Source organism: Hyaena hyaena, unplaced genomic scaffold (genome assembly GCF_003009895.1).
Source record: "Hyaena hyaena isolate Hyena2069 unplaced genomic scaffold, ASM300989v1 scaffold_791, whole genome shotgun sequence".
NCBI classification, from domain to species: Eukaryota; Metazoa; Chordata; class Mammalia; order Carnivora; family Hyaenidae; genus Hyaena; species Hyaena hyaena.
Window position 1 is genome coordinate 134003 of NW_024081423.1, and position 27764 is coordinate 161766.

Sequence of the window (27764 nt, forward strand, 5' to 3'; positions counted from 1 at the left end):
GGAGGGGGGCACCGTGGGAACCGGGGACCTCGGGGACTCTGAGCAGTGGCTGTCAGTTCCTGGGGTGCTGTCCGCGAAGTGAGGGCGCGCAGGCGAAAGAGCGGGCTGGCGGGGAGGACGCCGCGCGGGGAGGCAGCGACCCCCGCCGTTCCGGGCTCTCCCCGCGAAAGGGGCCGAGCGAGCGCTAACGCCAGCCGCGGCCCTCGGGGCGGGACCCGGGAATCCCGTACCCGGGCTGGACACCTGAGGGGCGGGGACGCCCCCTCCCAGCCAAAGCGAACGCTCCCTCACCCCGAGGCTTCGGGCGTGAGGCCCGCGGCGGCCGGGCTGGGCACCGTGCGGGACGCCCGGGGCGGGGGTGCGGACACCCCCAACGCTGCGCAAGGCTCGCACCGGAGCAACGTCCGGGCTAGAGAAGTTGGGGGCGAACGCGGGAGGCTGGGGGCGAGGCCCGCGTAGCGCCGTGGGAACGGGCCCTGGACGGCGGGAGTCGGGAGGGGCGAGAGACACCGGGACTTACCGAGCTGCTCCCTCATGCTGCCCCGCGCCGCCGCCGCCGCCGCCGCTCCGGCCGGCAGGGGACCAGCGCGACCCGCCCCGCCCGCAGCCGCCGCGGCGGAGCATGCCCGGAGCTGCCGCCGCCCGCCCCACCCACCATCCGGCCTCGCCCCGCCCACATCCCCGCCCACCGCCCGGCCTCGCCCCGCCCACATCCCCGCCCCGCCCGCTAGGTGGCCTCCAGGCTCCGACTCTCTCCGCGGGAGGGCGGCACCCGGGTGGGGAGACTAGCTCACCCGCCTCGGGTGGGCCCTGCGTGGGTGGGTCGCCCCAGAGGCACAGGTGAGCTGGACACCCTTCTTCCTCTGTGCCTGTCACTTGGGTTTGGACAGCTTCAATCCTGTGCAAATGTCCACACACAGATATGTACAAAATAAAAATATTCATATACAGATGCACACACACTTGTATATAATTACACACAGATGCACATAAACACACCCATATGCAGTCACACACAGATGCATACAAACACACTCATTCGGTCACATGCAAACTCACACACATATACACACTCACACAAAGACACACATACAAAACAGACACACACAAACACCCATACACACACACACACTCTTTCACAAAAATGCAATCATGGAAGGTGCGAAGAGCAGAAAACAGCGCCAGTGACAACATCTTAGTGCTTGGGATTTCCTTGTTTTATAAAAGGCCTCTAAGAGTCTTAGCTATAGGCTGGAGGCTTTAGAGGTTAGTCTATCCTCTCTTGTGACAGATGAGGAAACTGAGACTGGGACTAGGATTTGCCTAAAGACAAGAGTAGGAGGGGGTCAGTGGGAGAGTTCAGACCAGAATGAACAATTGCTCCTAGCCCCCTCCACCTTTCCCAGGCAGCAGCGATTAGACCACTGCCAGGTCCACTCAGGGGCATAAGCCCTTGTACTTTGGAAGGTGGAGAAGAGACGTAAAGCGCTCAAGTTTGCTGATGAGTTGGGGAGAGGGAGAGGGAGAGGGTGTTGGCTAAGTCAAGTCCAAGGGGGCACACATGGATGGCAGAGCAGACTGGAATCCCCACAGAATGAATTTTTAGAAAACCTCTTCGCCCCACCACGGATCTAGTGCCAGAACAGCAGTAATACCCAAAGTTGTTTGCACTGTCACCATGGGTGACCCCAGGCGGAGCCCTTCATGTGCATTGTTTTCTTTTAATCCTCACTGCCGGGACTGGGGCTCAGGGAGGCCCATAGATAGGAGCTGCAGAATCAGGCCAAAGACCCTTGCCCTGAACCCTGACCATGAAGAGCATATGGGCCAAAAGAGCAAAAGAGCCAAACATACTAGAAAAGAAAAACAATCTAATCCAATGTTCTGTGGTGCATTATCTACAGCGCATCCAAGGAAACCACACTGGGGACACTGCAGAAAGGACAGCTCGATCAGGTGCTCAAGGAAGAAGGCGTGGATCCGATTTGGGGTGCTCCTGACACTTTCTAGATGTGTTACTTTGCTTCTGTCCACTTCAATTTCCTCTCTAACAAAATGGAGATAATGACAGTGTTCACCTCCTAGGAAATGAGAATTAAAGGAGGTAAGTAAGGCCTTCTGCACACTCAGCATAGTCCCGGCAAGTAGAAAGTGCAAGCGTAGAAAGTGGCAGCTCCCACCACGGGAAGTTCTGTGGGCTGGAGCCTCCAGGGGAGGCCTTCTGGGGGGCACCCTGGAGAACAGGTGGGTTGTGTCTAGGCAGAGGCAAAGGGTGTCATCTCCAGGCTGAGGGAGTAAGATGAGAAAAAAGGAAAATGAATCACAGAGGCTTTTCTGGAAAATTGTAGTCATATATAGTGGTGACATTGCTTCTTGCCATAAACACATCTTTCAGGGACAGAGTGCTTCAATGACATACAATTCCCATTTGTCCTCAGTTTGTCAACTCAATGAACTAACTTCTTCTTCTTGTGGAATGCCTCTACGTGCCCAGCACTGCGCAGACACATATGGAGCCAAATATTCCTACAAGACCATTTATCAGCCAGAAAACGTATTCGAACAATGTTATATTGTTGGGTTTCTGGGTCAACCCCACAGAAGTTTTATAATGTCACTGAAAAGCTATATAGTTGCACTAGAGAAGAAAAAAAAAAAAAAAACTGAAGCAATGCTAGCAGCTAAGCTAAACACACCCGAATAAAGTTTAATAAGGAGTTGTGTCTTAGCAGAAAGGTTGGTAAAGGCAGATTTCATCAGATGAAGATAATGAGATTGAGATATTGTAGATTCTCAAGAAGATGACTATGCAATTTCCAAGATTTTTGTGGTTTCTGAGCACTGGCTCTTTATCATGACAACCTCATTTCAAGATGTTTGGCTCCCTTCTTTCTCCAGCAATGATGTATCACTAGCCCTGCTCTATTGCTTCCCAACCATGACTAAGCCCATTTCAAATGAGCAAGCAAATGAAAAACATGAGGACAGAAAGTGGTGGATGGGCTGTAGAGCAAGGAGAAAGGTGGGAGATTTTCCCAAAGATTTGAAAATAGAATAATGAAGAAGAAGGAGGTAAGGTTGAAAAGATAAATGAGTATGAGCGGGTGGTTGTCTGAATTACAAAGATAGAAGACAGAGGCAAAGGAGAGGGTGGTGGTTCCCCAGAGGAGGATAAAAGTTGGTGAGGTCAATCCATTGGGCAATATGTCACACTGGTGACCGGGACACAGACACAAGGTGGTGGACAGGACATGTGAGAAGCCAGCTGTGTGTACGCATGTAGTCTTATGCATTTTATATACATATGGATGCATATGTTGGTGGTTATGATTTTAGAGAAAAGGAAATTTCTTCATAAGTCGGGACTTTATAGCTCAGAAACCACCTGTGTAAGTTTTATTTTGACTGTAAGAAGAGTCATATTCTTCTCCTCATCTCCACCCACCCCACTTCTGTGCAACTTCAGTCCCTTTCTCCTAACTACTTGATTTGGAGAGGCTTAAACACAGGAAGAAAAATATCTATCTCCTGCTTAGGTGACATATGATATAAAATATGATTTAAAACAACTTTGAGCATGATGCTGTTAGGAACCCAGCTCTGGTGGGAGAACATGTGCCAGATTCCAGCCCTGGGTGACCTACTGTCCCTCCCTTTCTCTGAGTCCTGGAGAAGGGATTTCACAGACTCAGGAAGGAACTTGGATTGTTGAGTCATCAGGGCAGATGTGCAATGACCAGAGAAAGAATGCTTAATGGCCTCTTAAGGGGGAAAAAAGAAAGAAAGAAAGAAAGAAAGAAAGAAAGAAAGAAAGAAAGAAAGAAAGAAAGAAAGAAAGAAAGAAAGAAAGAAGGAAAGAAGGAAAGAAGGAAAGAAGGAAAGAAGGAAAGAAGGAAAGAAAGAAAGAAAGAAAGAAAGAAAGAAAGAAAGAAAGAAAGAAAGAAAGAAAGAACCCTTGTTTCTTTAACTCCTTGCCTTTTCAAGGACCTAGAATAACCCTTTTTCCTCCTTGCTTTAGGGCTCTTTTGTGATGACCTAATATACGGTTTCCTTTAGCTGACTTAGATATTCTTTGATGTTTTTCTTAGTTTGAAAAACACCACCAGTTCTCGTTTTTTTAAAGATTAATGTCCTTGATAAAACCTTGAATCCTTCTGGTTAGCTTGCTCTAAACGTCAGACAATAATTATTATACAAAAACTAGAAAAGGTTTTATATCAACAAGTGCTAATAAGCCTTATTTTTCAGATATTGACATGCTCTGTATTAATTTAGAGGCTATTCCCCATAATTATTTTTAGCCACAAACTGGAAATCTGTTTCTCAAACTGCGTTCCATAGCTCACCTAATTTAGGATTAATGGTGGGTTTGACTGAAAGCCAGATGCCTGGCCCTTGTCCACACTGGACACAATCAGAATTTCTAATTACTGCAGTTGGGACCCAGGATTCTATACTCTTAAAGTGAATATCCAGTAAATGTCCAGATGATTGTTACACAAGTAAAATTTGAGAAGCAAGAATAGAGCATAAGAAATAGAGTGTGTCAAAACCTAACAGAATGATTGGCACATAATAAACATTCAAAATACAGTAGTCATCAACATCATTGTATGATGGTGAAGAATGCACAGCAATGCCCGTTGGGAATAAAATGCAATAGATGTTTGTTAACTGTTGACTTAGAAGATTTGACACCACCCCAGACAGAAAATTCACAAACCTGGGGATTAAGACAAGAATAACAAACATTTTTAAGTCATATACCTTCACTCTAAGGAGAATAAATCTGCATAGTTATTGCATGAGAAAAATCATTTTTAATTATTTGCTATCTCTTTGTTGGCTTTTTCCTCCATGAGGCTACACATTAATGGGAAACAGCCTAGCTCTGCTTCTCTCCCAAGCCCTGTCGCCACCCTAGCAAAGGGTTGCTGTTTACTGGAACATTCCAAGCATCCCCCTGCCTGTAGTCGGCAATTCTTTGCCAGATTCATTAGGAAAGCCCTGTTTTCCTGTCCTTCATGGAATGACAGTGGCTGGCTGGGATCCCACTGGTATAAGGCAGATGCACATGTGACTTCAAAAAGACAGTGATGTGGCCAGCACCAGACTGGTCCAGACATGGGCATCCCTGAGCTGTGCCTCTTATCATCACACACCAGCTAATCAGCGATCAACCAAAAACAACTACAGCATTTTCTTTAACCTGTGTGACTTCTTATTTAAAAAATGGGAACTATGTAAACAAAAAGGAAACAAGTTGGTTACCAGCATTCATTGAAAAAAAAAAAAAAAAGGCTTTCATTTGGGAAGAAAGTGATGTATTGGCCTTTTATTAAGTTGGGAATAGCTAGCAACACAAAAATGACACCAAATTGGGAAGGAGATGTGTGAACTACCTTTTGTTTAATGTTTCTTTTTTTTTTTCGTTTATTTATTTATTTTGAGAGAGAGAGAAAGAGAGAGAGAGAGAATAAGCATGCAAGAGCATGCAGGAGAGGCAGAGAGAGAAGGAGAGAGAATTCCAAGTAAGCTCTGCACCATCAGCACAGAGCCCGATGTAGGGCTCGAACTCACAAACCACAAGGTCGTGACAGGAACCGAAATCAAGAGTTGGATAGATTGGAAATCTCCTGTATAAGAAAACTTTCTATGCCTTGGCTTGGTTGCCTCCGTGAAACATCTCTATCGTTGTGTTTAAGCTGCTGGTACAGCATCTGGCGTGGCATACTTTGCACTGGCTTCATCAGTACATGTGTTTAGTTCCACTACCAGATTCTGAGTTCCTAGTGGAAGGGATTGTTCATCCCCATCCCAACCGTGTTTTCTTTACTTCTATACTTGTCTATGCGGCATCCACCAATTTACAGTCCAGGGCCAACCTGATGGCCACAGTTGTTTACAACCCCCTGAGATGTAGAACCTGTCCTCTAAACCACATCCTTATCTATCTGTCACATACCAAGTCAGTACCTTCCCTGCCCCAATCATCCCAGGCAGCTAGCGACAGCCCCTATCATCCCCTCCCCCACTGCCTCAAAGCCCACTAGAGTTATTCAAACTAGCTCATCCTTAGCTGATTACCCAGCCCTTTTGCACAAAGACTCCAATAAAAGCTGTGATCTGTGCTTTTTCCTTGCTTCTTTCTGTGCCCTGATGGACACTGGTGTTTCCCCCTGTGGCCCAGCAGGGCGTGCCATGCCTGTTTCTAGGGGATCTGTGAGTAACTTGAAACTTTTCTTTTTCTATTCATTCATTCACTTATTTATTTATTTGTTTATTTATTTGAGAGAGAAAACATGCATGCAAATTGGGGAGGGGAAGAGAGAGAGGGAAACAGAGGATCTAAAATGGGCTCTAGGATCTGAAATGGGCTCTAGTGCTGACAGCAGAGAGCCCGATGTGGGGCTTGAACTCACGAACCTCAAGATCATGCCCAGACATTCAACCGACTGAGCCACCCAGGTGCCCAGAAACTTTTCTTTCAATGGCACTGACCTCTCCAGGTTGTCACTCAGTCACCTTTATAAATTACTACCCAGATAAAAATCAGTCCCTCTGTTTACCACAACCTAGCACTGTACCTTGGGCAGCTAGGTGAAACAATTATCTATAGAATTGAATGGATGAATATCTCGGAAGTGAAAAGTGATCATTTAAACTCACACTGCAAATACGAAGTTATAAATCCTTGCTGTACGAATGCAGTCAAAACACTTAGGTGAGGGTCAAGGGTTACCAAAGGAAAAATGGCCAGCACGTTTGAAAAGAGCTAGAATTTTCTTGAATTATTTCTGTCTGTTTTAAATCTGTTTGGAGTTTTACTTTTGCTTTTTCCATGTTCTGCCTTAAAAACAGCTTCCTCTCCTCAAACTCTGTTGATTAGCCTCTTAAGTACCTGGGTGACACAGACATCAGGCAGCTTGCATGCTATTTGTGTCTTTGGTGTAATCCAACAAAAAGTAAATTTCTAAAAGCAAGCAATATAAACATGCAAATAAGAGAGGGCAAAGGGAATAGTTAGTAGTTTGTAGGAAGGAAACGGACAGACGTGAAACATAATTCAGAGAAAAGAAAATAAATTAGTGAAAGTCAGCTTTCCATCAGCAGTAGTTAAAAGGTAACAAAGTCCAAGCCCAGTGTCTCATTTGGCTGGAACATTGGTTAAGTGACCAGAATAGTTGCAGCAGTGTGTCTTTTGTCACCCACCCTCCCCTTGATAACTGGGTTCATTTTTCCCAGTCTCTGCTGATAAGGCCCCACAAGATGCCCCATTCCTGCAAGTGTCATCACTGGGGCCTCTGTCTTGCATAGGGACCTGGAGCACATTTCCTCGACAAGAGGCAGAACTGAGTGCCTTTCTCAAGTTGGCAGGAACTGAATGTACTTTCTAGTTTTCTCAAACTAGTGAATGTATTCATTCTTTGTCTAAACATTTGTACAGTCTTCCCTATAGTTCTTGATGCCTGGAATGTGCATCAGACCTTTAGCTGAAACCACCAAATACCTGAAGGTTACCATAACTAACTAGTCACAGATGTAGTATTAAGTCCACTCCCATTTTCCCCCTCTCTATACAGCAAACACTGGAGCTATAATATTATACATTCTTGGAACAGATGATACTCATAAACACAACGAATATCCTTTCCAGAGAGCACTGCCTTATTCATGGTCAAGGGCCACCTGCTTATTTTATCAGGGGCCACCTGTTTATCAATAGGCAAACTACTTGTGAGGTTATGATGCATTTTATATGTTGAAGGATTAATTTAAAATGTAGAAGAACACTTCCTAGCTATGAATTCTTTGCTGCTACCCCATAGTAAATTGTTCCATTTTATTTACTTATTATTTGTTTGTTTGTTTGTTTATTTTCCCAGCTGTCCTAATGAAGTGTAGTATGAGCAGGGCACTAACACACAGGGAATGAGAATGTTGACAGACTGAAAAATGTGAGGATGAAATAATGTTGAAGTGATTGCAGGGTGATAAGTCTGATCTTCAGCCATTTGATGTAATATCTTAGGGCCTTAATAATTATATTTAAAGGAATGTATTTAAATGTTAAAAGACAGGGGTCCCTGGGTGGCTGAGTTGTTTGAGTATCTGACTCTTGATTTTGGCTCAGGTCATGATCTCATGGTTTATGAGTCTGAGTCCCATATCGGGCTCTGTGCTGATGATGTGGAGCCTGCTTGGGATTCTCTCTCTCTCTCTCTCTCTCTCTCTCTCAAAATAAGTAATAAAAATTTAAGGAAACTTTTTAAAAAAGTTAAAAGACAGGTAGATTTATTTAGAGGTAGATTTGAAACACTAATATAAAGACAATAAGAAGGACCCCCACAGACCAATATATCTTTGCTTTGGGAAGATAGAATACTCTCTTCTTTCTTAGAAAGATGGGTGCCATGAATCCTCTTTAGTTCATAGCTAACTCCCAGTGCTGATTTACATCTATTTATTTAACATTCTCACTTTCCAGGTTACATGCTATATTTTGTGTTCCATGCTGTAGTAGACACTATTTCTACTAATATCTCCAAATAAGTGCATCCCTTCTACCACATTCCTATGTGTACAAAGGCCTCCTTTATCACCCCAGATTGTGAGTTTCTTAATGCCCAGATACCTGATGACAACTGCCATTCACAACATAAACCACTAAGCCTAGAAATGTCATCATCCAAATCTGTTGAAGTATGAATTGGTGAAGTTATGGGCAGTTTGGAAAAGAACAGGTGGTTACCTATCATTGCCCAGGAACATAGAGGCGACGCCGAGAAACCTGCCTTTAAAACAAGTTCCCTGAGGGGCCCCTGGGTGGCTCGGTCAGTGGAGCTTCCAACTTTGGCTCAGGTCATGATCTCGTGGTTTGCGGGTTTGAGCCCCGCATCGGGCTCTGTGCAGATAGCTCAGGGCCTGGAGCCTGCTCCAGATTCTGTGTCTCCCTCTCTCTCTGTCCCTCCCTTACTCATAATCTGTCTCTCTCTCTTTCAAAAATAAACATTAAAAAATTAAAAAAAAAAAAAAAAACAAGTTCCCTGATTCTAATAAGCACCAAAGTTTGCCAGCAACAGCTTGGGACCTAGCCTAATATTAACCTGCTATAACTCACAGAGTCTCCTGGTACCACCTCTTCACTGGCTCTGTAGGTCTCATTAACCGCAAAGGGACCAGCTGCCCCTCTGGGAGAGCGGAATACACTCACAGTAAAGGTGCTTCCCAATTCCCCTGCTTGTGAGGAGGTAACATAACCTAAAAGAGGAAACTTAGGCTCCAGAGTTAGACAGACTTGGGTTGGAGCCACATGTTGCTGTTTATTAATTGTGCGTCTTTAGGGAGATCAGTTCTCTGAGCCTCAGTTTCTTTACGCGAGAACAGAGCACAGTCTTGTTATGAGGATTAAATGAGAGATTTTTGTGAATGTCCTCAGTACAGAGTCAACATTCCATAAATGTTAGCTGTTCTCATGCTGCCCTCTTCATCGGGTTCACGTGAGAATGAATGAGAGAAACACAGAGCACCTGGCACATCGTAGCACTCTGCAAATGACAGCTATTAGTATCGTCAGTTTCTGGCCACTAAATATAACTTATGAGCACAGCTCCTTCATTTGTTGAGAACTAAGGGAGGAAACTATTTCTAAATTCCTTTGCTTTTTATAGGAAAAATGTTACAGAGATACTAGATGATTAACAAATTTTAAGAAAGACTGTTCCACTTAGCCTTTTGGATGGGAAGCCAGATTGGTATTTCTTTCCTTCCTTCCTTCTCTCCAGACAAGAAAATGGTATTGCAGAGAGCATATGTATTTTCAGGTTAGAAGTCCTCAAGTTGGGGCGCCTGGGTGGCTCAGTCCATTAAGCGCCGGCTCTTGATTTTGGCTCAGGTCATGATCTACCAGTTTGTAAGATTGAACCCTGAGTCAGGCTCTGTGCTAATAGCACAGAGCCTTAGGATTCTCTCTCTCCCTCTCTCTCTGCCCATCCCCTGCTTGTGCTCTTTCTCTCTCTTTCTCTCAAAATAAATAAGCTTCTATATATATATAAAAAAGAAGTCCTCTACCCAAGGGATACAGAAATGCTGATGCATAGGAGCACATGTACCCTAATGTTCATAGCAGCACTCTCCACAATAGCTACAACATGGAAAGAGCCTAAGTGTCCATCAACAGATGAATGGATCAAGAAGATGTGGTTTATCTATACCATGGAATACTACATGGCAATGAGAAACAATGAAATCTGGCCATGTGTAGCAACATGGATGGACCTTGAGGGTGTTATGCTGAGCGAAATAAGTCAGGCAGAGAAGGACAAATATCATATGTTTGCACGTATAGGAGGATTAGGAGGAACTTGACGGAGGAACAAGGGGGAGAAGAAGGGCGGAAATGGTGGGGGAAAGGGAGAGAGGCAAACCATGAGAGACTCTTGAATGCTGACAAAAACTGAGGACTGATGGATGTGGGGGGGGAGGAGGGATGGGCATGGAGGAGGACACTTGTGGGGATGAGCACTGAGTGTTATGTGGAAACTAATTTGACAATAAACTATTTGTAAAAAAATAAATAAATAAAAAGAAGTCCTCAAAGCTATTGAAATATCATAAAGAATTTAGTTAAGATACTGTGTAAAGCAGGATATTTACAGATACCTTCATTTCTCCAGGGAGCCCAGACAGCACAGGATTCCTAAAGAACACTTTAATAAGAGGACTGTTATTTAATGTGAAATGTGAAGTCTCCGAGCTTAATCTGAGCATATGGCTCTGTGTGTCTATAAGTGTGTATAGGGCAGTAAAAGAACTAGCTTTTAGGATTTAGAAGGCCAGTTTTGGCCCAGTGACGAGAGGATGAATAAATGTGTTAGAAATCTTGACGAAAATACTGTGGACAAAATAACCATCTGATACTAAACCAAGTATATCCTTTGAAGCCTACACAAGTGGGATACATTTACATGACTCTTCCTTTGGATATTAATACATGTTGTACCTGTGGCTGGGACATTACTTCACCTCCTTTCACCCCTTTCTTCCAAATCAATGGGAGGGTGCCAAGCAGGCAACTGGCCAAGGTAGAAGTAACACAACTATATTATAAGCCCACTCAAAGTTCCAGTGATTTCAAGGTTAAATACTCCAATGGATCTCTGGCCAAATTCTCTGGCCTAAATATGCAGAGGAGTAAGCCTGGCTATCTGGGCCTGGCTTTCCTACATACCCAGGTGGAGAGTCTTTCACTTCACGTATGAGCAGGTCATGGCAGGGATAGTGGTGGTATGCGTGACTCTGTATCTGCCCAAACACACCACGGCAATGGCTTCCAGGGAAAGACAAGATCTGCAGCTGTGTGCTCACCTCCAGCTGCCAGTGATCCCCACGTGGATGAGGAATCCAAAAAGGGTGTGGAATCCTCCAGCAGGGTTGTGGGGGAGGAAGGTCATAGAGCATGTGTTACCCATGGCATGCCTCCCATTCCCTTTACTGTATCCATCACATCCCAATGCATGATGATTCTCATATGTGAAGCAAAACCTGCTTATTCTTGGAAGACAGACATCACCCCCTTTCCATTTCTCACATCAGACTAGCTCTTGAAGGCTTTAATTGCTTTATTTAAATTCTGGTTGCACAAACGGGGAACTCTATATAGACATCTAGGCACCACCATATTCTTCCCTGGTGAGAAAGGTCTTGGAATCCAGTGTGGACTGGGTCAGAGTTGCCTTAATCTCTGAAGGAAATAAATGTGCTTTGGAAATGGAAGACATAATGCAATCATGGTCCCCTCTCCGCAAGTCTGAAAAAGTCCACATCTAACAGACTATGTTATGTGTTGCTTTCAGTGTGTTTTTAGTAGGATTCTTGAGGAACAACATGCTCTTCTCATTAGACCTGCTAGTCTGGTGTCATTTCACACAGCTTTATCTCAACTCCCTGGAATGGCTTAATTGATTTCACATTCCTGTCAGGACCGATGACACTGAGTAGTTGTTATATAATAATTGAGCTAAGGGGCCAGCTGAGGAGGTAGAGTACCCAAGGTTTGCTACGACTTCATTGGATTTTTGAAGTGAAGCTGTACCCCTACCCTGTCTAGGAGCTTATATTCATTCTGGATAAAACGCTTGCATAAAATGAAGCCAGTGTCATATAAGAAATGCCAGACACCAGACACTGGCAGATGCCGGCTTGTCAGAATCATGCCATCAGATGATGGAGCAGCCCAGTGGAAAAATCTGAAGTGGGTAGGAGGTGGGGGGAAAGGCACTCAAAATTAGGGCAATTTGTGTTTTCGCTTTACTAATGTCTACTAAAGGGGGAACAAGTCCCTTGGAAGAATTGGGGTAGGAAGCAAAGTAGCTGTCATGCCCGTGGGTCTGCCCTGTTCTCCACACCCTGCCACCACTGTGTCCTCATTATATTATAACACTTAGTCCCAAGCATTGCCATTTGTTCTGAATCTTCTCGACTGAGATGACAAATGGAGTTAGCCTGACGCTTCCGGGAGCGTATGTGGTTTCACTTCTAATTTATAAATATGGTTCAAACAGGACTTTTGGAGCACTGGGTGCCTACCCAGAAATCTGACAGAGCTCTCATTTCTAGAGATAGGATGCCAATGCTTTGATTCTGTCAAAAGAGCTACTCTGTACAGGTGTTCGTTGACTGCAGCAACCGCAGCCTGAGCTGAGTTTCACGCAGCCAGATGTGGAAGCAGAGGTTCACGTTTCAGTAGGGAATGCATCCCAGGGCTGTCCAGCTAACCCTTCTTGAATTTTGCAGTGTAGTTGTTGAAGGGCTATCTGCGTGCACTTAGGACAATATAAGGACACACATGTGGTCCTGGGCAACATGGCATTGTGAATCACCAGAGTCTCTATTAGATGGGACCGAGCAAAGGCCTATTATCCTCAACTCCACAGTAATAGAAGTCAGCATGAGACCAAAGCCATCAGGCTTGTCAAGGGTAGAAAGGAACAAAAGACACACTATAAACTGGTGAGGACCAGCTGGGAAGGCTGAATTGCTCAGGTCCATGTTTTATTCATCTCAAAAGGGTTTCTCAGGGAGGGGAGAAGGCACATTCCCCAGCAGAACTTGCTTGCCCAGAAAGGCAGGCAAATAAATGGACATGTATTTGATTGAACTTGGAAAAATCTAAGAAGACATTTGGAATTGCAGAGCATAGTAACAAGGCTGCTGCAAGCCAGCCGGAATTGTCCAGTGAAAACTGCCTCCCTGAGTCAGGGCTTCTAGTCTTCTCTGTGACAAGGTGACGCCTGGGGTGTGGCTTCTTTCACAAACCCTGAGTAGAAGATGGTGTGTGGAATCGAGCTGCCCTCGGCAGGGAATTGAACAAAAAAAATGTACATTTCTTGTTAAGCGTTACAATTCAGTAGCTTTAAGTACATTCACGTTGGTATACTACCACCACCTCTGTCCGTTTCCAGAGCTTCTTCATCACCCTGAACCCTATACCTATTAAATTCCCCACTCATCATTCCATTCAGCATCTGATACCCTCTATTCTATTTCCTGTCTTTAAATGTACCTAATCTAGATGCTTTACAGAAGTGGACTCCTAAACACTTCTCATTCTGTGACTGGCTCATTTCACTTTGCATAAAGTTTTCAAGATTCCACGTTGGAGCATGTGCCAGAATTTCATTCCTTTTTACGGCTGAATAATAGTCCATTGGGTGTTGAGACCACATCTTGTTTATCCACTCATCTACTGATGTGCACAGATTGTTCCACCTTTTAGCAATCATGAATAAGGTGCTAGGAACACTGGTGCAGAAATAGCTGTCTGAGTGGCTCAGTTGGTTGAGCATCGGACTTTGGCTCAGGTCATGATCTTACAGCTCATGGGTTGAAGCCACACGTCTGGCTCTGTGCTAACAGCTCAGAGTGTAGAGCCTGCTTCGGATTCTGTGTTTCTGCCTTTTTTCTGCCCCTCCCCGACTCATGATCTGTTTCTCATTCAAAAATAAATAAACATTAAAAAAATTAGAAATAGCTATCTGAGTTCCTCCTTTCAATTTTTTTTCAGTATGTACCTATGAGTATACAGATTATCCCATAGCTCTATGTTTAACTTTTTGAGGAACTCCCAAACTGTTTCCCACATTGGCTGAACCATTTCACAATCCCACCAGCAATAAATGGGGGCTCCAATTTCCTTTTCCCTTGCCAACACTGGTTATTTTTTTATTTTCTTTTTTTTTTTTAAATAGCCATCCTAATGGGTGCAAAGCGGTATCTCATTGGGGTTTTGATTTGCATTCCATACTCTTAATAATTTGGTCACTGAAGAAAGGTATGGATTATCCTTTGATATTTTAGAAGCTCGCCCTGGTCAACCAAACAGGGTGTGTGTGAAGCCTGTTTCCTGACAAATCTCAGAGCTGCTCGGTGGGGATCCCATCTTGTAACTGTCACAACCACATAGCACACAGAGACTGATTGCAATTGTAGAAAGGCAAACATCTGAATCAAGAAAGACACTTTGCACTCCCAGTGGGCTGGATGAAGGGTTTCTTTTTTTAATACTGCAGCATCAGAGACCTGACGTTTAGTGCAAACCAGTCAAATCACCCATCAAGCCTGTGAAGATAGTTGAAATAGATTCTCTAATGGCTGAAAAGCTAGACAAAAGGTGACCATTGCAGGGTTTTCTGCTTTTTGAGGGAAAAGTTATTGCTCTGACTGACAGCAAGACCCATAAATTATACCTGTGATAATTGGAAAGAGCTGTATGTGGACCTATCAATTAGAGAAGTTGCATCTCCGGTGATTGGCAGATGGCAGCAGGCCTCTTTATAGTCCTACATAAAACGGCCACAGGACAACCGTTAATTCCTCTTTTGAATTTGATATATCAGAGTCTTTCTCTTTGGGGACACTCAGGACGAGAGCTCACCCCTGATGGAGGACTGATGGGGGGAACACTCAGGAGGGAAAGGGTGTGGCCAGTGTTCTTAAGTACACATTGGTAATGGGTGATGAGATATCATGGTCATCTCTTTTGCATGCTCCTGAAGCCCCAACTGTATTCAGTGTTGTAGAGAAAGCGGTAAGAGCTCCTCAAATCTGGCCCCAGGCTCTCGTTGTCAGGCTCTGGTGAGGCTCCTCCAGTCAACACCAGTTAAAGTGCTGGTGATGCTGGTCTAGGGACCTTAGTTAGTAGGTCAAGTAAGTATAGAGCTTCTGGCTCAGCGGCCGCAGAGTACGGAAAGGTACATATGAACTTTAGAGTGAGAGAGATATTTCTGTTCTAGGTGGGGCTCTTTGAGTTTCTAAGGAGGGAAATTGCCAAGAGAAAGATTAGTTTACTTAATCACCATCATCTCTGGATAGAGGGTTTTTTTGTTTTGTTTTGTTTTTCCAAACTTCCTGGATTTCTGGCCATGGATTGACTGATTTTGTGTCAGCTCATTCACCAGGTTCCCATGGGCTGTGTTGCAGAGGGGGGTGGGCGCTGGAGGACTAGGTCACATGATATACAACATGGCTGCTCCTATCCAAATACCAAAGGGCAGTGGGCAGGAGGGTTTCTGGAGTATCACACCTACACTCATAGCTAACTCTGCTAACTTAACAAAAACCAGATACTAGAACTTCACATTTGTCTTCCCTGCCTAAAACTTAGAATGGTTTCTTTACATGTATTTATTTTTGAGAGACAGAGTGAGACAGAGTGCCAACAGAAGAAGGGCAGAGAGAGAAGGAGACACAGAATCTGAGGCAGACTCCAGGCTCTGAGCAAATGTTCAGCACAGGGCCCCATGCAGGGCTCGAACACACAAACCATGAGATCATGACCTGAGCCAAAGTCAGTCTCTTAACCAACTGAGCCACCCAGGTGCCCCTAAAACTTAGAATGGTTTCTTGAGATTATGAGAATATGTTATAGAAGGAATTTAGCTCAGGTCTTACTTGCACAGTTATTCAGGATTCTTCATCATTTGTTTAATTTTTCAAACAACACCCCCATCCCAAAGAAAGAACAAGAGTCAAAATAATATCCATATAAATCTCTTGGCAGCAAATAAAGTCTATAGGAGGCTTCCCTCGATGACATACCTGTGTTGAGTGGTTGAGATGTCTTTAGAGTGAGTCCATATCGAACAGATCCTCTTATTGTCCAGTGGTTCCATCTAATTGTCACTGAGTGGGAAAAAAAAATCTTGTTTTCTTTCTAGAATTCTCATCTTGGAAGAACCACTAAGTTTCAAAGTATCACTTCCATCTTCTTGAAGAACCAGTATTGTTTCCCCTTCGCCTCCTCCCCTGTTCCCATCTTCTGCGGCAAGATTGGTGCCCTCCAGTTAGTTCCTGGGGCTCGGAGATTGAAGTCCTCTTTAGCCCCTCCCTCTTCACCTCTCATTCCGTAACAGGGAGTCATCACTTTGTGTCCTTGTAGCCCGTCCCTTTTGGCAACAATGTCGTGTCTGGAGCTTTGCCACGGACCTTCCTCTACTCCCTCAGATTTCCCACACAAAGCCTGGAAAACAGTCTGACATAAAACTCATGTGGATCGTCACTCCACTCTCTTGATTGTGAACCTGTGGTAAAGCCTCTGTTGAATTCAAATCCTACATCACCTGCTTCCTGCATTACATTCCTAATCTGATGCTTCCTGGTTTATCAACCCTCCCTCCTCAGTAGGCTGGTCCCACTTCTGACCACTCCCAGTCCACTGTGCTAGGCCCACTCTCTTCTCCGCCTTCCCACAGGCCAGAGCTTCCTCTGGAATCCTCCCCATCATCATCGCCCCGTGGGTCCCTTTCGATTCCAATTCCAGCAGCAATGCCCAAGGCCTGCACACATTGACGATTCCCTTTAACTCTCTCCTCAGGCTCAGCTCGCATCTTCTTGTCTGTGGCGCCTGCTGCCCAGCTGGTTCCCTGAGCTCCTCTCCCACAAGACCAGGATTCTGTCGGCTTACAGAAAGAGGAAAACAAATTCTCTTTTCACCAGGATGGTCCTGCTTTAAAGTTGTACCACGTATTATTCATAATCCAACTTCCCTGAAGAACAATCGAATGTATTCTCGCCACGACCCAAACATCCTTAGTGCTGACTCCCCTTAGTTCCCCAGGTGAAGGCAAGTGCTTCCTGAGGTCAAGTTTAAGAGGCATCTCTGTTGCCTGAGAGGGATACGACATTGTTGGCACCTAGTGAACTCATACCATGGACTAGTTTACCAAGTTAACTAGAGAGAAATAAACTAGAGCAAAGGGCCATTCTGTTTCGATATCTTATTTTATCTAATTTTTTACTTGTTTATTTATCTTTGAGAGAGTGCAAGCAGGGGAGGGGCAGAGAGAGAGGAGGGGACATGGGATCTGAAGCAGGCTCTGTGCTGATAGCAACGAGCCCAATTCAAGCCCAATTCAAAGCCTGTTCAAGCGGGACTTGAACTCACAAACTGCGAGATCATGACCTGATGCTCAAAAATCAGATGCTCAACCAACTGCACCAGGCACCCCCATTTTGACATTTTACACATCATTCAGGAATCTTTTTTGGCTTAAAATGACAAAACCTCAGTTTGAACTAGCATGGCCATTATCAGAGATGTAGCTGGATCATGGGGTTGAAGAAAGGGTAGAACCAAAAGTTGGGTGGGTTAAGGCATGGAGTTGAATCAGAACCTGGGATTCAAATGCCGGCAGGTACCAAGGTGGTTCTAGTGTGCCTCTAACTAGAAAAGAGACCAGAGTCACAGAGACACACCCCTAAGAAGATGGTACACAGCTGCTGCGTAGCAGCGCCCAGAATCGGCAGACCTGTGTTCGGAAGCTCTATCTGGTACTATCACCTCCAGCATCGCCTGCAATTCCATTGCAATAAAATGTTCTTCCAGTTTTCAGCGATATCAGATGTGTGCAATGACAAAGATTTGGCGGACATATCAAATCTGTTTGCTAATAATTTAAACGCGGACGCATTCATTTAAATATTACATCTTTGAAGACAAAGTGTCATTGTTTTTGCCTTTTTCTTAGAAATGAATAATTCTGAATATATATTTATACATCTCACACATAATGATGATGATAGAAACCTTTTAAAGTACCAGGGAGCAGATGGTAGTTTTAGAACAAAACAGATCCATTAGCTGTCAAATGCAGCTTCCAGAAGGATGAAAAATAGAGTCAGTTCTCAGGTAGCGCTAAGAAAAGCTCTCACTTATTCTAATCCCTTAGGATACGGTTCTTTTGTAAAAATTTTGCTAGGGGAGGACTATGACAACTTGCTATTAAGGAATGTCACAAAATGCAAAAAGAAAAAAGGTGGGGGGGACTTCTGATCAAATGGTCTGAAACTTAATTCAAACTGTATTTTAAAAGATGAGGTGGTTGATTCCAGACCAATTCCAGGTGCACATTTTCAGGGGTTTCCAGAAATGCATAGTTTTTCTGTCCCCATTTGTAGAAATGTTTTCTCTCTTATATTAAGCATAAGAAGGAGGGAAAAAATAATCTCCTATTTTACAAAAGTAGAGTTTTCTAGAATTGGTGAAACCTTCAGAAGTCATTACAGATGAAGCAAATTACTTGTCTAGGGTCAGATAATGGTTTAAAGGCAGAACGGCTGCTGGAAACCAAACATTCTCTCAGGTGCCTTCTCTCCTCCACCCAATGCTGAGCAAGCATTTTCTAAAGGATCATTTCTATAAATAGTCACTGATATTAGATTTCTGCATATGTCTGTGGATGTGGATCTACTGAATGATTTGATAAAAGATTCTCAAACAACATTTTACATGACCACAAACAGCTGTCAAGATTTCAAATATATGTATTTATGGGTGTCTTGTTCTGCTCAACAGAAACAGCAGAGTTCTTTGTGTACCCCAGAATATAGGGCTATAGGCATTCAGGAGAGCTTTAATTTAATAGCTAAAGCTAGGGGTACCTGAGTGGTTCAGTTGGTTAAGCATCCGACTTCCACTCAGGTCATGATCCTAGTTCATGAGTTTCAGCCCTGCATCATGCTTTGTGCTGACAGCTCAGAGCCTGAAGCCTCTTTCAGATTCTGTGTCTCCCTCTTTCTCTGCCCTTCCCCCTCTCACGATCTGTCTCTCTTTCTCAAAAGTAAAATAAATATTAAAAATTTTAATTTAATAGTTAAAGCTCGAATGTCTGTTTGCGAAGCCATCCAATCTGCGTTTAAATAACTCAATCCATAATTTTACGTGGGAATCAAATGCAACTTCTGTCTTTCAGCCTGAACATAAGTCAGTACTGAATCAGAACAGAATTCAGGCACGTAGATCATAAGAAAGAAAATATGCAATTGGATAAAACAGTTGTAAGGAGCCTGAAAATGTCTATTATTCATGAGGTAGGAGAGTAAATCCAATTAGCTTCATATAAAATCATTTACACCTTGGAAACCATCATAGTCACCCAGTCCATGTTCATTCTGTTTTCTGCTCTCACATGGTCTTCAGATTGGTTTGCCCTCATATCTTCCCCCACAAAAACAAAGTAAAAGTCCTCATACTTGATCTAGCAGTACACTCTAATCCTGATACTTGAAATACAGTTTTAGGTACTAATACAGTAATAGAAATACAGAAATAGGTACTCTGCTACTCACTGGTGTCTTTTCTTCCAGTTATAGAAACTTTTTCTTTTCATTAATCTTCTAGTTTGTTTATGAACTCAAGCTCAGGTTTTACACTTTCACTATTTCAAGAGGAATAACTTGATTATCTTTTGGTATGACCTAGACACTTAGCGTTAAAATCAGTCCTTCAAACTGTGAAGTCAGGCAAGGCTTAAATAAAATGATCCACTATAAAATGAGCACATCGTGGCTCAATTCCATGTGGGCCATCTGCCTTGATCCACTACTATTTTCATGTGACTTTGTACAGGTCTTTACACTTCACTAAAGTGTAGTTGTATTATTACATAGGTCCAGTTTTCTTTACCACAGAATATTCCTTCTAGTTCAAAAATTCTGTAATAAATAACAGTCTTTGATTTCAAAAAATTTACCATCAAGTTAGAGAGAAGACATGCTGGATTGTACTACGGGACACAGGTTTTGGAGAAACTCTAAGACAGAAGTGAGTGAGAGCCTTGAAACCACAAAAGGCCCTCACAGGATGGAAGAAGGAAGGGCTTCCAGTGAGGGACTATACACGTTATGAGCCAAAGAGGTAAGAACCAAAGACAGATGTTGGAAACTGTGTGTCAGTGGAAAATGGTGGGTTGACCTTGAAGATGCTCTCCGATCATAGCAACTACCAAGAGCCCTAACCTCTAGCATCACTGATGACTCAATTAACCTATTCTAAGAGTGCCCATGCAGTTAAGGTGATGTTGCCCGATCTACAGGCTTCTGACTGCCTCCCCTGCTCACCTGTGCAGTAGGAATCTATGGCAGTGGAAAGAGCTTTGTTTACTCAAATCCTAACACCAATCTTGTGCTGGCTCTAGATAGCCTATTTGGTTAGATGAACTCCTTTGAAAGGTTAAAAACTGAAACAACATGGGGAATTGGATGGGATTTCATGGACAAAATATATAAAACTCTGTATCTCTACCAACCCTTTTGAAAAATGTAAAATTCAGAATTTTTTTAGCATCAAACTGTCACCAGAAAAATAAACCAGTACATTTAAATTTTTTTTAAAAAGGGATTTTTGCCTCAAGGAAGAATGAACATGTATAAAGTGCACAAAAGATGAATTGCCCAGAAAAACAATTAGAAACAATGTCTACTTATTATCTGCCATTTTTTGGACATTAAACTCGTCCCCTCCACAAAGGACTGAGTTGTCCTTTGGCAGACAAATCAGTGCAAATGGTGTGTCAGCTGTGCAGGGCATTAACCCAAAGGGTGTATTTTACTGACAGGGCAGAAAATAGAGTCTACTACTGGGCTCAAAACAAGCTGCATTAGACAAATCAATCAAGAGGTCTCTTCTCTTGGTTTGCCTGCCGGCTGATGTCAGTAGCCCAAGGTGGAAAGTTTAGTGATCTTAGCTTTGGATTTTCAACAGTGACTTTTGTGAGCTGAGAGTCACAACACAAATTAGGATCCTCAATTACTATCTAGCTTAGTTGTAAATCCAGTCCCACTATTGACAAAAGATGTTCAATGTTTTTGTTTTTGTTTTTGTTTTGTTCTTGCTGTTGTTTTTTCCAATTGACAAAGACATCCTTGCTTTTTAACCATGATCCTTCCCACAGCTCATATGTTGGATGAAGAGATGGGGCTGTCATAACTGATAACTAGCTACTGATTCCAACCAGTAGACCTGAATTCTTTCTAGTCTGAGGCATATGATCTAAAAATATTCATATAAGGGCACCTGGGTGGCTCAGTCAGTTAAGCATCTGATTCTTAGTTTCAGCTCAGGTCATGATCTTACAGTTTGTGAGATCTAGTCCCACATTGGGCTCTGCAGTGACAGTGTGGAGCCTGCTTGGGATTCACTGTCACCCCCTCTCTCTGTCCCTAGCCACCCTGTCTCTCTCAAAAATAAACAAATAAACATTAAAAAAATAAAAATGTTCGGGGCATCTGGGTGGCTCAGTCAGTTAAGCCTCCAACTTCAGTTCAGGTCATGATCTCGCAGTTCACAAGTTCGAGCCCTGCTTCGGATTCTGTGTCTCCCTCTCTCTCTGCCCCTCCCCTGCTTCTACTCTGTCTCTCTGTCTCTCTCTGAAAAATAAACAAAATGTTTAAAAAATTAAAAAAAAAAAATAGAAATGTTCATATACTTCTTATCAACAAAGAAATTCAATCGACCCAATAAGTCAGAAATAATTTTCTAAAAGGTATATTGCTATATTTTTCTCCTTTTAAAAAAATAGAGCAAACTTCTTAGTTTTGGTAGATTTTCATGTTTTGCTAAAGAACTCCTGCTGTTACCTGTCAGAAGAGCAGGGTAGGTATAGAGGACCGAATCTCAGCCTTAGGGTCTAGAGACCTGGGCAGAAAGCCTCCCTCTTCTGAATTAGAGTCACCTACATGATGGAGGAAGACATATTCCCCATTGGTGACACAGAGTCATACTCCGGGCTCTCCACTACCACACACACTATACCCCAGGCACGAGGCAAGGTGGTATCTCACTGTCAAGTCTGAGAGGAACTGAGCACAGCTCAGTGCCTTCTTTCTTCTTCCTCTTGAACCTCCCAATCCTCATACACATAGTCAATTCTCAAGGTGGGGGGCCATCATTGTTCAGCAGCAACATTGTCTGAAGCTGAAAGTAGGTCTAATTTAGGAGCACAGTAGTAAGCCCACTTGGCCAGTAGACTGAAAACACATTTTCCAATATCATTGGATCAGTAACACAGTTGCCTGACTCAACTGGTTCTGAATGCTGGAGAGGTATAGTCAGGGGAATCTTCTTCATCCCTATTCAAAAAGGCCTAGCGTGGTACCTGGAACCTCACTGATCCTTAGTAAAGTTCTGCTTAAAATTAATGAAGATAGAGAGAGTGGATCAGGTGGAAAAGAGCAAAGGTGCCTGAGGATGAACATTATAAATAGGCAGTTTGAAACAGTTGATCCAGCTTCAAATACCCAAAGATCATTAGTATTAAAATAGAAAATGGAAGTATCTCTCCCCATGGGAAGTTCAGGATAAAATGGTCACCCTTAGGAGTGCCAGAACACAACACTGTTCTCAGTCTGTCGGTCTTGGCCAAAGCTGGAGTAATCCTCACTGCAAGCCTCCTGGTTCATTTGTTTACTTAGAGCAAGTGGAGACATCTGTCAGCTCAGTGTTCAGGTTTTAAAAGGAGAAAAGATTTATACGATTTGAAGACAAACCAGAGTATCAGTGTTCAAGTTTTAAATCAAATAGTTTGGAAGATAGCAAGATAAAGGCCCTGATTCAATTTCAGTTTCTTTCTCCTTAAAAAAAAAATAAAAATAAAGTTCAAAAACACAATGATTCAAAAGCAGGAACTAGATGAAGTTCATTTGGTCCCCAGGCCTTGATCTCCATCCCAAGGAGGGAGGTGATGTCTAAAAAATAACGCTAATTAACCCAAGCAAGAAGCGTTTTCCCCCCTCTTTAGGGCAAGTTTTAGAAACCATTGATGAGAAAAAGGCTCTGGTTCCTAAACCCCTTTATAGCTTCTGTAATGGAAACAGCACCGTGGGGTGTTATAGACTGACCACTAGACTGAGAGTCAAGAGACTGGAATTTTCCTGAAACATTCCATGTCCTTGATAAGTCACTTTCCCTCTCTGCACCATGGTTTCCCCATCTGTGAAATGAAGGGCTAGGCAGCTTCCTTCCATTGGTGGTGAGGCTGGGCCTCCGCCTCCAGCCACCTCTTAACTGGCGAGTAGAATGGAACCACAGTGGTGTCGGTGGACAGCTACCTGCAACAGAGCGGGAGGAGCATCCGTCTCTCAGCATCTTGAACAGCACCTCTTCTCGCCCCGTTTCGTCTGGCTGCCCTATTTGGCAGCCACTTGCAAAGCTACTGCTGTGCTTCCATCTGTCGAATCTCAGTGGAACATCAGGGATGAGGGGTGTGAAATGTGGATGCTCCTTCCATATTTTTTTAGCTGCTGCTAATGGCTGTCTAGGGACAGAAATGGTGGAAGACCTTTTTGGAAGTCCCTTCTGAAATACATAAAAATATCTAGAGTTCACTGGGTAATTGTTTCGTAGACTATAAGCTGGCCACCACCATGTTTGTAGCCAGTGACGCTTTCTGATTTATCCAAGAGAGGGAAAAGTCATTGTGGATGAGTTAATCCATCAGAATAGAGCAGCAGGTGCCAGCTGCCTAGCAAACAGCAAGACTTTTCTGTATTTGGGGGCTTTTAAAATACACATACACACACACCAACTCTGTAAAAGCTATTCATGATATACGGAAACACAATTGTTTCAACATAAATTCAAAATGATTGGCTTAGTTTGTTCCCAATATTTATGAAAATGGTTAAAAGGATGTCTGGGTCCCAGTAGTCAACATCAATGATCTGTAACATGGTTAACTTTTACTAACAACTAGGGGATATGTTGACATTTTCCTTCTCAACCTAATGGGTACTTACTTAACTAAGTACTATCATCTTTAATTTAGGGGTTATCAGCCAAAAAGCTGCCCGTCCAGCAGCATGATAAATGGTGTTCTGTATTTCCTTTGATTCCAAAGCCAATGACACTAAAAATACCCCAAGAATAAATCAAGGTGCAAAACTTATCCTGGACACTACCTGCTTACTTGCTGATTGCTTGAGGAATATTTTAGGAGAAATCTTTGCACACTTAATAGGAAACCACAGAGGAATGCAGATAGAAGAGGGAGTTAAAAGAAGAAAAATGTGAACTACTCCTAAATCTACTCCTAAATCCCTTTCCATATTCAACCAAAGGTCCCATGAGATCATGAGAAACAGGACCCCAGAAACTGAAAATCAAGTCACTGTAGAGGATGTAGTTCATCCGGGCCTCTGGGACACAGCTGTCCTCACAAGGCAGAAGGGTGGGCCATGATTAGCTCATTGTCTGTCAGCTTCTGCTCTAATTCACATGCTATTGATAAATAAGATAGGAGCGAGAGAGGGAATCAGAGCCAGGCCTCAGGCGAGATTAGAAATGGCGGCCTGGCGCAGACGCAGCCCTAGGGAAGGAGCACTGGCCTGGGCCCTCCCAGCTGGGCGGGGCCACACTCATTCATATCCTTTTGGGACCACAGGTGCAGAGGCTTGTCTTCATCTTCATGGCTAAACAAAAGCATTTAAGCTCTGGAGGAGTAACAATATGGTGACTTAAAGATGACTGGTACATTTGGGAGCAGCTCTGCAATCTGATTTCTGACAGTTGTTTGGCATAATTAAAAGATCACTAAACAGCGCTAAGAAAAAACCGTTCAAAAATAGATGCGATTCTGGATGAGATTCTAATGGCATAATGGAATTTCTGTTTAAATTTATCTTTAAAGGAAGTTCCTGTCAAAAGGAGGGGGTGCTAACACATGGGAACTGACGTCAAATTTTCTCGGACGACTGTAGGAGTTAAGAAGGTGGAAAGGCATGTAAAGCTATTTGGATGTCCTCACGATGGCAATAACCATATTGAAACTCTAGTAAGTTCTTCTCAACCTACTTAGGTTTAAAAATCACAAAGAACATTTTCTACAACACAGAGGGACCCTCTGGAAGGAGAAAGAAGAGTGGAGCGTGGAGACAGGGGCTGGGCAGGGGATTGGGGAATGGGTGGGTTGTACTTGGAGATTCAAGTTAGGGCCATGGCGGCAGGAAGGGCCAAAGACACATTTGCCTGGCAGCCCCGAACCAGAGCTCCTGGCTTATGGTGGCAGGCAGAGCAGAGCAGCTGGGAGCCTCCATAGTCATAAAAACCATCACAACCATCCCTCCCTCCCCTACTCAACCCCCAGGCCCTGCAAATAGGAGCCGGCAAGCCCAATGGAGGGAAGAAACACCCAAGGGTTCTCCTCATGGATAAATGAGCCCATGGCCAACATCCTGAGCAAAAGCCTCCCCTTTGAGGACAAAGCCCAGTGCCGTAGGTCACACAGCCCCCACAGAGAGTGACTCCAAGGCTTCAAAAAGAAGCCTTTTCCTTCCTGAGGGCAGGATTAATAGCAGTGCCAGCACCAGCCCGTTAAATGATGGGCATTTGCAGATCAACTGTTCCTGGTTTGGACTCTCTGTGAACAATCCCCAAAAGCCTTTGGCATGTAATAATTTGTCCTTCTGCTGAAGCACAGACTAGAATGGCCTGAGAGCAGTTTTCTGGGGTGAGGGCAAGCTGCTTAGCCGACGACAAGCTTAGCTCGCTGGTTGGCATCTGCATTTCAACTCAGGTTTCGCCATTTTTCTGCTCAGTAACTCTCATGAGGTGCTACTGAAAGCGTTCTGCTGAGGGAAAAGGTCTGTAAAGAAAGCCAACGACGTATGCTGATTTTGAAAGTGAAAAGTGTAAAATGCTCCAAGTGAGCCATGGGTTTTTGCCAGAAAATAGATGGTTTTTGATAAATTAGAAAATAATGGAAAGAATATACTATGGAAGGAATTCACTTTTGTATGTGCACATATGCCAAGGTCCCGGATGTAAAGTCTACTGTACTTTCCAATGTTGAGACGTGAAAGGCCTGGGCACTGATCTACATCCTGAGACCAAGTAATAAAAGGAATCCACCTTCAGCCCAAACTAAGGTATCATGCTCGCTGGCCGTGGTTTAAATGTTATCCAAATCCACAGATGGTGTCCTATTCTCTCCATGTGGGTCACAATGACATGCTCATTCTAGAATGACTTTTTGGTGTCCATGTGATTAGGGCTGCTTACAAGCCCAATGTTTTCCACTTCTGGGCACCCACGTCAGTCTGGATTATTTAGAACTGGAAACTCAGTGAAATCATTGGTGCATATAAGCTGCCGGTGGATAGGTGTGAGACAGACAGAAGGACGGCATCTGGCCCCCTCAGGTCTGTAGGACAAATGGAGAAAGAGGCTGGATGGGGTGCTGAGTATCTGCATGTAGGATGGCTGAGCGCCTTGCATCCTTAAGTTCCTGCAAATACCTCCTGAACTCCAGCCCTCTTGTACTGTCAGGATGGGCCTCTGACACTCAGGCCTTAAGTCTAGTGGCTGCACCAGCCCCAGTGACAGAATATGGCTTTGAGATCCAACAACTATTGAGAGGTCAAGTTTCTTTTTTTTTTTTTCAATATTTTGAGAGAGAGAGAAAGAACGTGCATGAGTGGGGGAGGGGCAGAGAGCGAGAGGGAGAGAGAGAATCCCAAACAGTCTCATGCTATCAGTACAGAGCCCTACATGGGGCTTGATCTCAGGAACTGTGAGATCATGACGTGAGCTGAAATTGAGTCAGACACTTAAGCAACCGAGCCACCCAGACATCTCAAGAGGTCAAGTTTCCTTAATAAGCATCTTCAAAATAAATTCCAAACTTGTTGGTTGTATAGAATATTGGGTTATTGGCAAGGCACCTGGGTGGCTCAGTTGGTTGAGCATCTACTTCGGCTCGGGTCATGATCTCACAGTTCATGAGTTTGAGCCCTACATCGGGCTCTGTGCTGACAGCTCAGAGGCTGGAGCTTGCTTCAGATTCTGTGTCTCCCTCTCTCTCTGCCTCTCCCCTGCTTGTGTTCAGTCTCTCTCTCACAAATAAATAAACATTAAAAAAATAAAAACGAAAGGAATATTGGTTTATTGGCTCTTGCTTGCCATAATTAGCCCCTCACATGACAGCTTGGGCATCTTGTTATAGAGGGGACTTCCTAGGACTCTGTCTATCTTGCCTAGCACCTTGCTAGGCCCCCAGGGACTCAGTGAGCATAAAATGGCACCGTCATATAAAAGGAAGGAAAGTGATGCTTCTTTTAGGGTCACTGTAGGAAGTCATCAGGAACCTGCCTTCCTGCTTTGTCATCACTGATTTTGAAGCCCAGGTGAACATTCACGACATGTGCACTGGTACAGGGTGGGAGGGCTGTGAAATATGGGAGATGCAAAGGAGTGAGTCAGACCACGAGGTGCTATGCAGTTGCTGTCACTGCTCCTGGGGCTGTATAGGATATCTTCCCTCCTTCCCCCCTTCACACAGTCTTGGGGGAGACGGATGGTGGTCTTATGGAAAGAAATTGGTTTTCTCACTGCTCTAAACTAAAGCTCCATTCTTGCCTTTGTAAAGGCCAGCCACCCACTCCTACCTTATTTTCTTCTTGCCCACACATCTAACAGATTTAGCCTGCCTGTC

At 43.9% G+C, this 27764-nt stretch overlaps 1 protein-coding gene and 1 long non-coding RNA gene across 4 annotated transcripts in view; one reads left to right on the forward strand and one right to left on the reverse strand.

The window, feature by feature from the left end:
- JCAD (junctional cadherin 5 associated) overlaps positions 1 to 27764 on the reverse strand; it is an 85301-nt gene that overhangs the window by 43027 nt on the left and 14510 nt on the right. For 2 of the 3 annotated variants that reach the window (XM_039219119.1, XM_039219117.1), the window contains exon 1: positions 521 to 591. The gene's annotated coding sequence lies outside the window, so the exon portion shown is untranslated. Of the gene's footprint in view, positions 1 to 520; positions 592 to 16098; positions 16183 to 27764 lie in introns of those variants that run through there. The other variant, XM_039219118.1, reaches the window with a different exon arrangement.
- LOC120221612 lies at positions 1909 to 2663 on the forward strand. Its single transcript, XR_005525844.1, has 2 exons — positions 1909 to 2104; positions 2439 to 2663. It is a non-coding gene; the product is annotated as an uncharacterized LOC120221612 (long non-coding RNA).